We start from the raw sequence: 10,459 nt of genomic DNA on the forward strand, positions 1-10,459 counted from the left end.
GGGGAGAAAGTCCGTGTTTCTCCCTGTGCTTAATGCAGAGCAAAGGAAAAACTGAATTGTATTTGTGGGCTTCAAGTTGAGCTCCCAACAGAATCTGTGTAGGTGAGAGCCTTAGAGGAGGGAGAGGGGTGAGGGGTGGGGATTTTGAAGGTGCTTTGCATTCCTTGTTCACTGGCACTGAGGGAACGTCTGGTTACCCAGCTGCTCTTGGGAAGGAGCCTTTGAAGGTCATGGTGAAGATACATGTCACTGGACATAGCCCAGGCTGGGATGTGCATGGGGACGCCTGAGCCTCCTTTTGTAGCCATTTGCTGACACAGATTTGTGTCCTTGGCCCACGTTTATTTCCTTTAAGTAAAGCCCACAGCCCTAAGCCCTCAGTGGCTTTCAGGCAGAATAAGGTGTGTCCCAGGTTTGGCCAGTGAAAAACAGTTCCATCACATTCCTAAATTTAATCTCCTGGCTTCAGGGAGGAAATGCCCTTTGCCTCCAGGGAGGGAAGAAGTGTGGATCCGGGTTTGCCTTGGATTTAAGGGATCCACCTGGTCCCTTTTTAGCCACTCCCTCTGCTGGTGATTTGTCAAGCCTAGCCTAAGAAAAGTCTCTGAATTCCTCCAAACACAACACACGTGTCTTGGGTAGTTTCCTTGGTTTCACTCTAAATGTCTGGTCCTTCTGTTCTCCTGGCCAGGTCCCAGGTGTCATTTTGATCTGACCAGTTCCAGGGAAGCCTGGACCCTCAAAATCTGGAGGACCCACCACCCCTCCATTACACCTCTTTCCCCATGAATGAGCACATGAGTCACTGTCTGGCGTAATGTGTAAGCAACAGTATAATACTTGGGAGTCTTACTCTCTTTCTGTTTCTTCTGGGGTGACACCACCATCCTCACAAAGCTGTCTGAACGTGAACATTTGGGTGATTTTGATGTGGCCCAAAGTCCCCCAATGAATGTACCTTCAGGTTGGTTTTCTTCTTTTATATTTTGCTTTTGTGAACAGATGGAGGATTCCATCAGTTGTACGTAGTGAGAAGATAAAAACCCCACTCAGCCTTTAGCTGGATGGAGATCTAGTAGTAAGATAGCACTTTTGCTGGAAATGGAAATTTCAGCCAGAATCTGAAAAGCGTGTCCTGGAAGGAGAAGAAGGATTCAGGCCTGAGCACACTGTTCCACGCTGGAGTCTCAGGTTCTGACAGCTGTACCTGCCAGGGTATTCATGGGACAGGCCACACAGGCCACAATCCTGTAGAGAATTTTCTTTGCCTTTCCATTCACCTTGGCAACTGCACACTTTGCCTTTGCTTCTGCATGCAGTTTTACGTTTATCCCAGACAGTTTGGTTTCTTCTCTGATTTTCGCCACTTATACAGACCATTAACAACATTTCTTAACCAAATAGGATTTGGTAGAGGGTGGAGCGGGAGGGATGGGGTAGCACGGGGTGAGAGTGAGGGCATTGGGCCACACTGAACAGCATCTGGGGTCCTAGTTCCCTGATAGGGATAGAACTTATGGCCCTGCAGTGAAAGCACGGAGTCCTTCTCACTGAACAGCCAGGGACGTTCCTGGAATTGATTTAATGAAAGACATCTAATTAGGAAGAACTTTTGAGTGACATTTTACATTTTAGTGTGTGAACAATGATTATATTTCATATCATGTTACAGTTTTGTGGTTTAACTAGCTTAAAGGATATTGGGGGTTTCTGTTTGTTTTAAAAGGTCGAAAATCTTTTTAAGTCCATGGAATATAAAAAAACAAAATCTGTAGAATATTTTAAAGAGTGGAGGCTTTTTTTCTGAATGAGAGCACTTTGCTCCACTGAACTGAATGGTAATAACATTTATAAAAGAGACACACAATGAAAGGTATGTCTTTTTATTGAGTGACATGACAGCACCCATTGTGTGAGTTATTGGCTGGAGTTTAGAGATAGGCCATGTTGAGCTAAATTCCTTATTGCTATTTTCAGCCCTTGAGTAATAATCAGAAGCTTTCTTTGAAGAGAGTGGGGTCGCTGTCAGACTCCTATGTATCTACCAGCCAGCAAGGCTGGGATTAAATGCAGCAGCCAGTAGATACGGGTTGGGGCAAGAGGTCACCTTGTCCCTTTATTGCTGCCGGGAGAGAGGCTTGTCCTGGTGCCAGTGGGGCCAAAGCTGTGACTTGGTAGCCAGAAGATGTCACTGACCCTGCCTTGGGTTCCCTGAGGTTGGAGGGACAGCAGGGTCTCCCCCATTCCTTGGCCAGAAAAGGACCCACCCCAATGCTCTCTGACATCCCCCCAGGATGCGTTCCAGAGTAGGTTCCTCAGAATAGGCGTCTGGGCCCCACCCCAACTCCTGGAGCTGGCTGGCCAGAGCCTGCTGCAGAATGAGGCCTTGGCCATCGCAGCCCTGGAGGAGCTGCCCGTCGAGCTCTTCCCTCCGCTGTTTACAGCGGCCTTTGCCGGGAGGCACACCCATACCGTGAAGGTGATGTGCAGGCTTGGCCCTTTGCCTGCCTCCCTCTGGGCGCCCTGATGAAGGACCACCAGCCTCATCTGGAGACCTTCCAGGCTGCGCTCGACGGCCTGGACCTCCTGCTTGCTCAGGAGGTGCGCCCCAGGTAAGGTCGACCTGGCAGAGTGGTGGGGCCTAGGGGTGTGAGCAAGATGCAGCCAGGCCAGGAGGATCATCTGGGAATAGGCATTCAGGTGTACAGGACTGAAGAAGGCCAAGCAGAGGAGGAGCCTGCTGAACCTGCGCTGCCAGAGCTGAGAATCTTCACCATCCCCGTGCAGAGCATCAGGAGGATCCTGAAGCTGATGCAGCTGGACTCCATCCAGGAGTGAACTGGAGGTGAACTGCACCTGGAACCTGACCATGCTGAGCAGCTTCCTGCCACACCTGGGCTGGATGGGCAACCTGCGCTGGCTGCTGCTTTCACACATCCACGTGTTGCCACGCACCGCCCCTGACCAGGAGGAGCACTGCATGGGCCAGCTCACCACCCAGTTCCTGAACCTGCCCCACCTACAGGAGCTCTACCTGGACTCCATCTCCTTCTTCAAGGGTTGCCTGCACCATGTGCTCAGGTGAGGCATGGCACCAGGTCCACAGACAGACCTGGCCTCTCTCATTTCGTGCCCGCTGGGAACATTGTTAGGGTGCACGGGTTGCTCAGAAGTCCTCACGATGCCGCCTCTCTGTCCACGGGCGTCTTGTCAGGTCACCTCCCTGGTCAGGGTCAGAGGCGTGGCCTAGGTTAGATGTTGTCAAAGGGGACATCTTGCTGGCAGTCCACATAGTGGGGGACAGGTGTGATGCCCATGGGCATTCTTTCCGAGAGAGTGATGTCTTAGCGGAGACGATGACAGAGAACTCAACGAGAAGGATGTTGGTCCATCAGGCATGAGGTTAGAAGTCCGAAGTGCTGTCTCTTCCTCCCACCTTCCGCTTCTGTCCTGAGCTGCTTTAGGCTGAGGGAGAGCTGTGGAAAGTGGGTGATTCTGGAGATGACAAGGAGGGATCAGGAGGGGAAACTTGTGGCTCCTAAGCAGTCCAGAGAAGAGAGAAAGTCAAATGAGCATCATTGTTGAAGTGGCTCCATTCTTTTCATTCCAAATTACAACTATTATTTTCCTTTCAGACTTCTGAATACATAGGAAATCCTCAGTAACAGGTTATGACTCTGCCTTGAACACAGTGATAAAAGCTAAGAGGATGCAGCCTAGTTTGGCTGTATGAATGAGTTGCATTGATTCCCTTTTTGGCAGCTGCAAACTCCAAGCACTGGTGATAAATATGTTCACTGAGAAACCAGAAGAAGGAAAGAAGAAAAAAGAAGGTAAAAAAAGGATGGAAGGTCTAGGAACCCCAGGGGATATTTGGCCAGTGATCGTGTGTAACCCCAGCCCATGTCCACTGCGTCCAGCCTGCTAGTGAATTCAACTAGTTGGGTTTTGTAAAAACATCTTAATTACTGCTAACCAAATACTAATAAGCTGAAATAGGCAAATAACATTTGTTTACTGTTTGTTTCCCACATTGAAAATAGTTCATCATTTTGTGCAGGGGAGGTCATACCCATGTGAGCATGACCACCTCCCCGGAAGACCCCCTGCCTTCCAGTCAAAAAGGTTAGAGGCGAGCTCCAAGCCATTGAGATGCCCTGCATTCCCGGTGAAACAGGCCTCTCCTCCCCACATCCCTCTGCCCACCACCTCTGCCTCTAGGAGTGACTGCCCTGTCTCTCTCCAGGTGCCTGAAGACCCCTCTGGAGACCCTGTGCATCACCAACTACCTGATTTCAGAGTCAGACCTGGTGTACCTGTTGCAGTACCCACGCGTCAGCCTCCTGAAGGACCTGGGCCTCAGTGGGGTCAACCTGACCAGCCTCAGCCTGGAGCCCCTGCAGGTCCTGATCAACAGGACCTCGGCCACCATGCAGGACCTGGACCTTGGTGAGTGCGGCATCATGGACTCACAGTTCAGCTACCTCCTGCCCTCCCTGAGCCACTGCTCCCAGCTCACCACCTTCCACTTCTGCGGCAACATCATCTCCATGACCGTGCTGTAGAGCCTGTTGCACCACACCGTGGGGCTGAGCAAGCTGAGTCTGGTGCTGTACCCCACACCCCTGGAGAGCTATGAGGATGTGCCTGGCACCCTGCACCCGGGCCTCCTGGCTCAGCTGCACACCCAGCTCAAGCAGCTGCTGTGCGTGTCTGGGCGGGCCAGCATGGTCTGGTTCAGCACCAACCCCTGTCCACACTGTGGTGACAAGATCTTCTATAGCATCGAGCCCATTCTGTGTCCCTGCTACATGCCCGCCTAGCCCAGGTCACGAGTTGCAGGCTTTGTCCCCAGCACTGGGACCCTGCCACCCAGACCACAGTGCATCTAGAAGGAAGACAAACCAGTTTCAGGCAATTGTTCAGTGCATGCGGGAAAAGGAAAGGTGATTTAGAGTCAGCAGGGTGGGGGAGGGGTTGGTGGTATTTTTTTGGAGAGATGTGTTCCTACAAAGCTGGAAATGTGAATCTGAATTTTGGAGGGGGAGTTTTGGGCTTGGGAGTTTATTGGCATCGTTATCCCTGTGTTGGATTGTTAACAAAGAAATAAAGGGAACTTCAGTGTCAATCATTTGGTGTCCTCTGTGATCTGTGACCATGATTTTCCCCTTTAAACTCTTGAGTCTCCTGTTAGTGGTTAAATAAAGGGCATGAGCATGAGTGAGGCCTAGATGCTCTCCGATAGGCAAGGATCGGCTACAGGAATTCAGGGCACTATTTACCCGCTCCCTGTGGTTCTCATTTCCAGGGCATCCACCTCCTCACTTATTTTGGAGGCTGTTCAATCTGTCATCATATACAAGGTGCGTCCTCAGGGCCTGGAATGAACTTAGTGTCCAGGAGCGAGCACTATAGGAGGGAACCATTTTCCACGGGCACTCCCTGCTAACCCCACCCAGGCCCTGGACTCCTGCATTTTCCCCAGTGGATCCAGCAGATGTGAAGCCTCCATCTCAGACCCCGGGCAGTGCCAAGACAGGTTCACTGTGCAAAGTCAGGCATGGAGTCCTGGGGATATTCACCAGCAGACCGTCTGGAGCTTCTGGGACCCAGCAGCCTGTTCCCACCTTCCCAATGCTCTGCCATATCTGACACTCTGGGACTCCATGGACTGTAGCCTGCCGGGCTTCTCTGCCCATGGCATCCTACAGGTGAGAATACTGCAGTGGGTAGCCGTCCTCTTTTCCAGGAGATCTCCCCAACCCAGGGATTGAACTTGGGTCTCCTGCATTGCAGGCAGATTCTTTACTATCTGAGCTACCAGGGAAGCCTCCAGGTTCTAAGAGACAACCCAATATCCCTGAATCCATTGTCTATATGTGCTTTTATTCCACTAATATCCCTACAGGTTTTATTTTGTTTTCACATCAATAAAAATTTTCACACACAATTATTTATTCAAAATCTGAAGGAAACCATTCCCGATTGTCAAAAAAGTCACCTCTAAGTTCAGTATTTCAGTGTTGAGTGTAACGTGGCATTTTTCTCCTTGGTGTGATTCATCTGTGATTTTTTCTTTTAAACCTTAATCCTTAAGTTTTTTACCTTAAGCCACATGCTAAAGATAGAATGTCCTTCAAATCCTGGTTCTCTGCCAGTCTGGCAGCACTAGGCTCTTAAAGCACTAGGAATGTTACTCATTCTCTTTCCCACCAGAGCTCTTTTCTGAGACCAAGTCCTCTAAGATTCAAAGCATATTTAGCAGCTAAACAAAATGACAGCACCCTTTGAGAGTGGAGGGATCCAAGTATACCCGTTCATATGACAGAAGGAGCTGGGACCGGCATGGACCACCAAATTTTGGTTTAGGAATGTCCTGAAATCAGAATCACCTTGATCTTCGCTTTCTGGTGGCTCAGATGGTAAAAAGAATCCACGTGCCATTCAGGAGATTCAGGTTTAGTCCCTGAATGGACAAGATCCCCTGGAGAAGGGAGTGGCTACCCACTCGAGTATTCTTTCCTGGAGAATTCTATAGAAGAGCCTGTCTGGCTACAGTACATGGAGTCACAGCGAATCAGACAAGACTGACCGACACTTTCACTTCCCCTTTAATACTGTGGCTAAGCAGGTGGTGCAGGTGGTCACTGATTGAGTTTTTCAATGTGTCCTAGTCCCTTATATTTTGGTCCCTCTCTGTCCCACCCTTGCATTTAAACTGCAAAACCAGCCTTTTGTGATTTCTTACTCACGGAATTAGAACTGAGAGCAGAAGTATTAGGAAGCCAGACACTGCACTGATTAGGTGAGGAAAAAGGAGAGTGAAAGAGGCAGCTTAAAACTAAGTATTAAAAAAACTAAGAATGTGGCCTCTGGCCCCAACACTCCATGGCCAATAGAAGGGGAAAAGGTGGAAGTACTGACAGATTTCCTCTTCTTTGGCTGTGTACAATCACTGCAATTTTGATGGCGACCATGAAATCAAAAGATGGTTGCTTCTTGGCAGGAAAGCAGTGACAACCCTAGACAGTGTGTGGAAAAGCAGCGACAAGTTACTCTGCTGACAAAGGTCTGTTTAGTCATGGCTATGGTCTTCCTAGTATTCATGAACAGCTGTGAGAGCTGCTGCCCAAGGAAGCAGAGCACCAAAGAATTGTTGCCTTCAAGTTGCGGTGCTAGTGAAGACTCCTGAAAGTCCCTTGGACAGCATGGAGATCTAACCAGTCAATCTTAATGGAGATAAATCCTGAATACTTGGTAGAAGGACTGATGCTGAAGCTGAAGTTCCCCTGTATTGGTCATGTGATGTGAACAGCTGACTCCTGGAAATGTCCCTGATACTGGGCAAGACTGAGGGCAGGAGGAGCAGAGGGTGACGGAGAGTTAGACAGCTGATGACATCACCAATGCAATGGACATGAACTTGGGCAAACTTGAGGAATTGGTGAGGGACAGTGAGGTCTGGCACGCTGCAGTCCATGGGGTTGCAGATACAACTGTGCATATGAACAACCGTCTCTTGAGATAAAGCTGTCCCTGGGAGAGTAGAAAATGCAAAGGTTTGTGAGAACAACGGGGCGCCAAGCTGTCCCAGAGAGACATAGGAGGTGGGTAGAACCTGGCCACCTGGATGAGTGCCCGCTTGAATGGTGGGCCTTCTGGTCACCTTGTAGAGTCCACTTCTCACACAGCCCTGATATGTAGGTCAGCAGGCACCAGCCTGTGTCCTCGGGGCCTGATCTCCTCCTGGGTACCAGGTCAGTTGGTGTGAGATGCCCAGCCCTGTTGGTGGACACTCAGGCTGACCACATGTCACTCCATGGCCACAAGCCCCAGAGAGCTTCCTCCTTGAGCACAGCAATGGACCTGGACTGGAGTTGGCCTTGGGGTTGTCCATGGAAGGAAAGGTGGGAACGGGTCATATCTGTATTTCTGTTGTTGTTTCTTAGGTGGCCTGCCAATGCAGCTTGCAGGATCTTAGTTCCTCAACTGAGGATAGAATCCACACCCTCAGCAGTGAAATTGCAGAGTCCTAACCACTCCAGGACTACCAGAGAGTTCCCAGTAGGTCATTTCTTGAGCCTGGCAGATGGCCCAGAAGTCTAACGTTGGCTGCTGAGAGGCAGCCTTCTATGGGTCAGGCTTTGATGAAGTCACCAAACATTCCTCTCTCACTGACCTCTGGGAGCCCTGTGACCATGGTCCATAGCATAGAAACTTCTGGAGGGAGAGAGAACTGAAGGATGACACACCCACCCCCACCACTCATATTCCTTTCCTTGCTACATACCCAAATGCCTTCCAATAAATTCATCTGCTCTCAATCCATCAACACAAAACATGCTGTCCTCCTTCCTGGAAACCTTCCCAGCAGAAGAGGTTGAACTAATATCCTCCTTCTTCATAACTTAACATAGGAAGGTTTTTCTATACATCTGTTGTGAGTACATCTCTCCATGGATCCATCAGGCATACACCTTCAAACACAGAATAGTAATCAGAACATCAGCTGAAAACAGACAGGAGTACCTGACCAGTGGAAAAGAATATATAGAAGCATGCAAAACTCAGTAGGATGAAAGAACTGGGGGTTAAAAACAGGAGTGTTAGTAGGATTGGATCTGCCCTGAGTGCGTGAAGGAACTGAAGAAGTGGTCTAATCCCACAGTGGGGAACTGTCTGAATCATAGAATAAACATAAGCTGAGAGTGAAACAGCTGATCTGTGGAAACCTAGATGCAACGAGAATCAGAGAGTCCTTGCTATAGCCGTACATACCCCAGACAAGGGCATGTGTCCCCTGAAAGGCACAGTGGCTGGGAGCTGGAGTTTAGGTATTCTGGAGCAATTCCTGGGTGAAGGCTGCTGTTTACTGTGGAGAGATGGAGAGAGGGGTTGTGAGGGAGGAGACTGTGGTAGGATACACCTGTAGAGGAAAGCCAGGCAGCCATGGAAGCAAGGCGATATCACTGAGTCACATGTGTGGGGTGAAGCAATCACCATAGCCTCTCTCTCCCCACATGCTAGCATCAGCAGTTACTACAATAGTGAGGCTGATCCATCAAATGCTTAACATACTTAAATACAGAGCTGGACACCACCATGGGTGCTCCTTTAAGTGCCTGATGCACAAAACTAGAGTAGAACCCCACTCACGATACTCCTTTAAGTGCCTGATGCACTGATCTACAGAGTAGGATCCCAGCCAAGGGCGTCTCTCTATGTGCTGACACATTGAACAACAGGGAAGGATCCCAGGCAAGGAAGCCTTCTAAGTGCCTGAATGGGTGGAACTAGGGAGAAGGATTGGCCAAAGAGGGCTTCTGATCACCAGCTACAAGAAGCTCAAAAAGACTCTGATAGGGCCATAACTCCTGTGGTCTAATCAGTCTGTGTCCCTGCACCCTGTACATTTGGTGCCACCAGAGTCCCTGAAAGCAAAGCACCTGCTCCACCTTCACAGTTAATTCTCACTAGAGAAAAAGCTGCCACAGGTTAAAAAAAAAAATCTTGCAACTACTGCACAAGATTGCTTCAATCCTGTCTAACTCTTTGTGGGACACATTTCACCGCTACAGAGAACAAGCTCTAAAATACATATACTGGAACAACTGACCTTTTCCAGTCTTGTTGCCACTGATATGTTTTCCAATTTGCTGGCAGATTGAATTCAGCACTTTCACAGCACTATCTTTTACGATTTGAAATCACTCAACTGGGGTTCCATATCTCCACTAGCTTTGTATTGATGCTTCCTAAGGTTAGGGCAGACAAACTGAAACCATACTCACAGAAAACTAGTCAATATAATCACACTAGGACTACAGTCTTGTCTAACTCAATGAAACTAAGCCATGCCTGTGGGGCAACCCAAGATGGGCGGGTCATTGTGGAGAGATCTGATAGAATGTGGTCCACTGGAGAAGGGAATGGCAAACCACTTCAGTATTATTGCCTTGAGAACCCCATGAACAGTATGAAAAGGCAAAATGATAGGATACTGAAAGAGGAACTCCCCAGGTCAGTAGGTGCCCAATAGGCTACTGGAGATCAGTGGAAAAATAACTCCAGAAATAATTAAGGGATGGAGCCAAAGCAAAAGAATACCCAGTTGTGGATGTGACTGGTCATAGAAGCAAGGTCCAATGCTGTAAAGAGCAATATTGCATAGGAACCTGGAATGTCAGGTCCATGAATCAAGGCAAATTGGAAGTGGTCAAACAAGAGATGGTAAGAGTGAATGTCGACATTCTAGGACTCAGTGAACTAAAATGGACTGGAATGGGTGAATTTAACTCAGATGACCATTATATCTACTACTGCAGGCAGGAATCCCTAAGAAGAAATGGAGTAGCCATCATGGTCAACAAAAGAGTCTGAAATGCAGTACTTGGATACCATCTCAAAAACAACAGAATGATCTCTGTTCATTTCCAAGGCAAACCATTCAATATCACAG

The 10,459-nt window shown here is 48.8% G+C and overlaps 1 pseudogene; it reads left to right on the forward strand.

The window, feature by feature from the left end:
• Window positions 1-928: 928 nt before the first annotated feature.
• LOC138986864 (melanoma antigen preferentially expressed in tumors-like) lies at window positions 929-4,823 on the forward strand (annotated as a pseudogene).
• The last annotated feature ends 5,636 nt before the right edge of the window (window positions 4,824-10,459 follow it).

Source organism: Bos mutus, unplaced genomic scaffold, assembly GCF_027580195.1.
Source record: "Bos mutus isolate GX-2022 unplaced genomic scaffold, NWIPB_WYAK_1.1 CTG218, whole genome shotgun sequence".
Lineage (NCBI taxonomy): Eukaryota > Metazoa > Chordata > Mammalia > Artiodactyla > Bovidae > Bos > Bos mutus.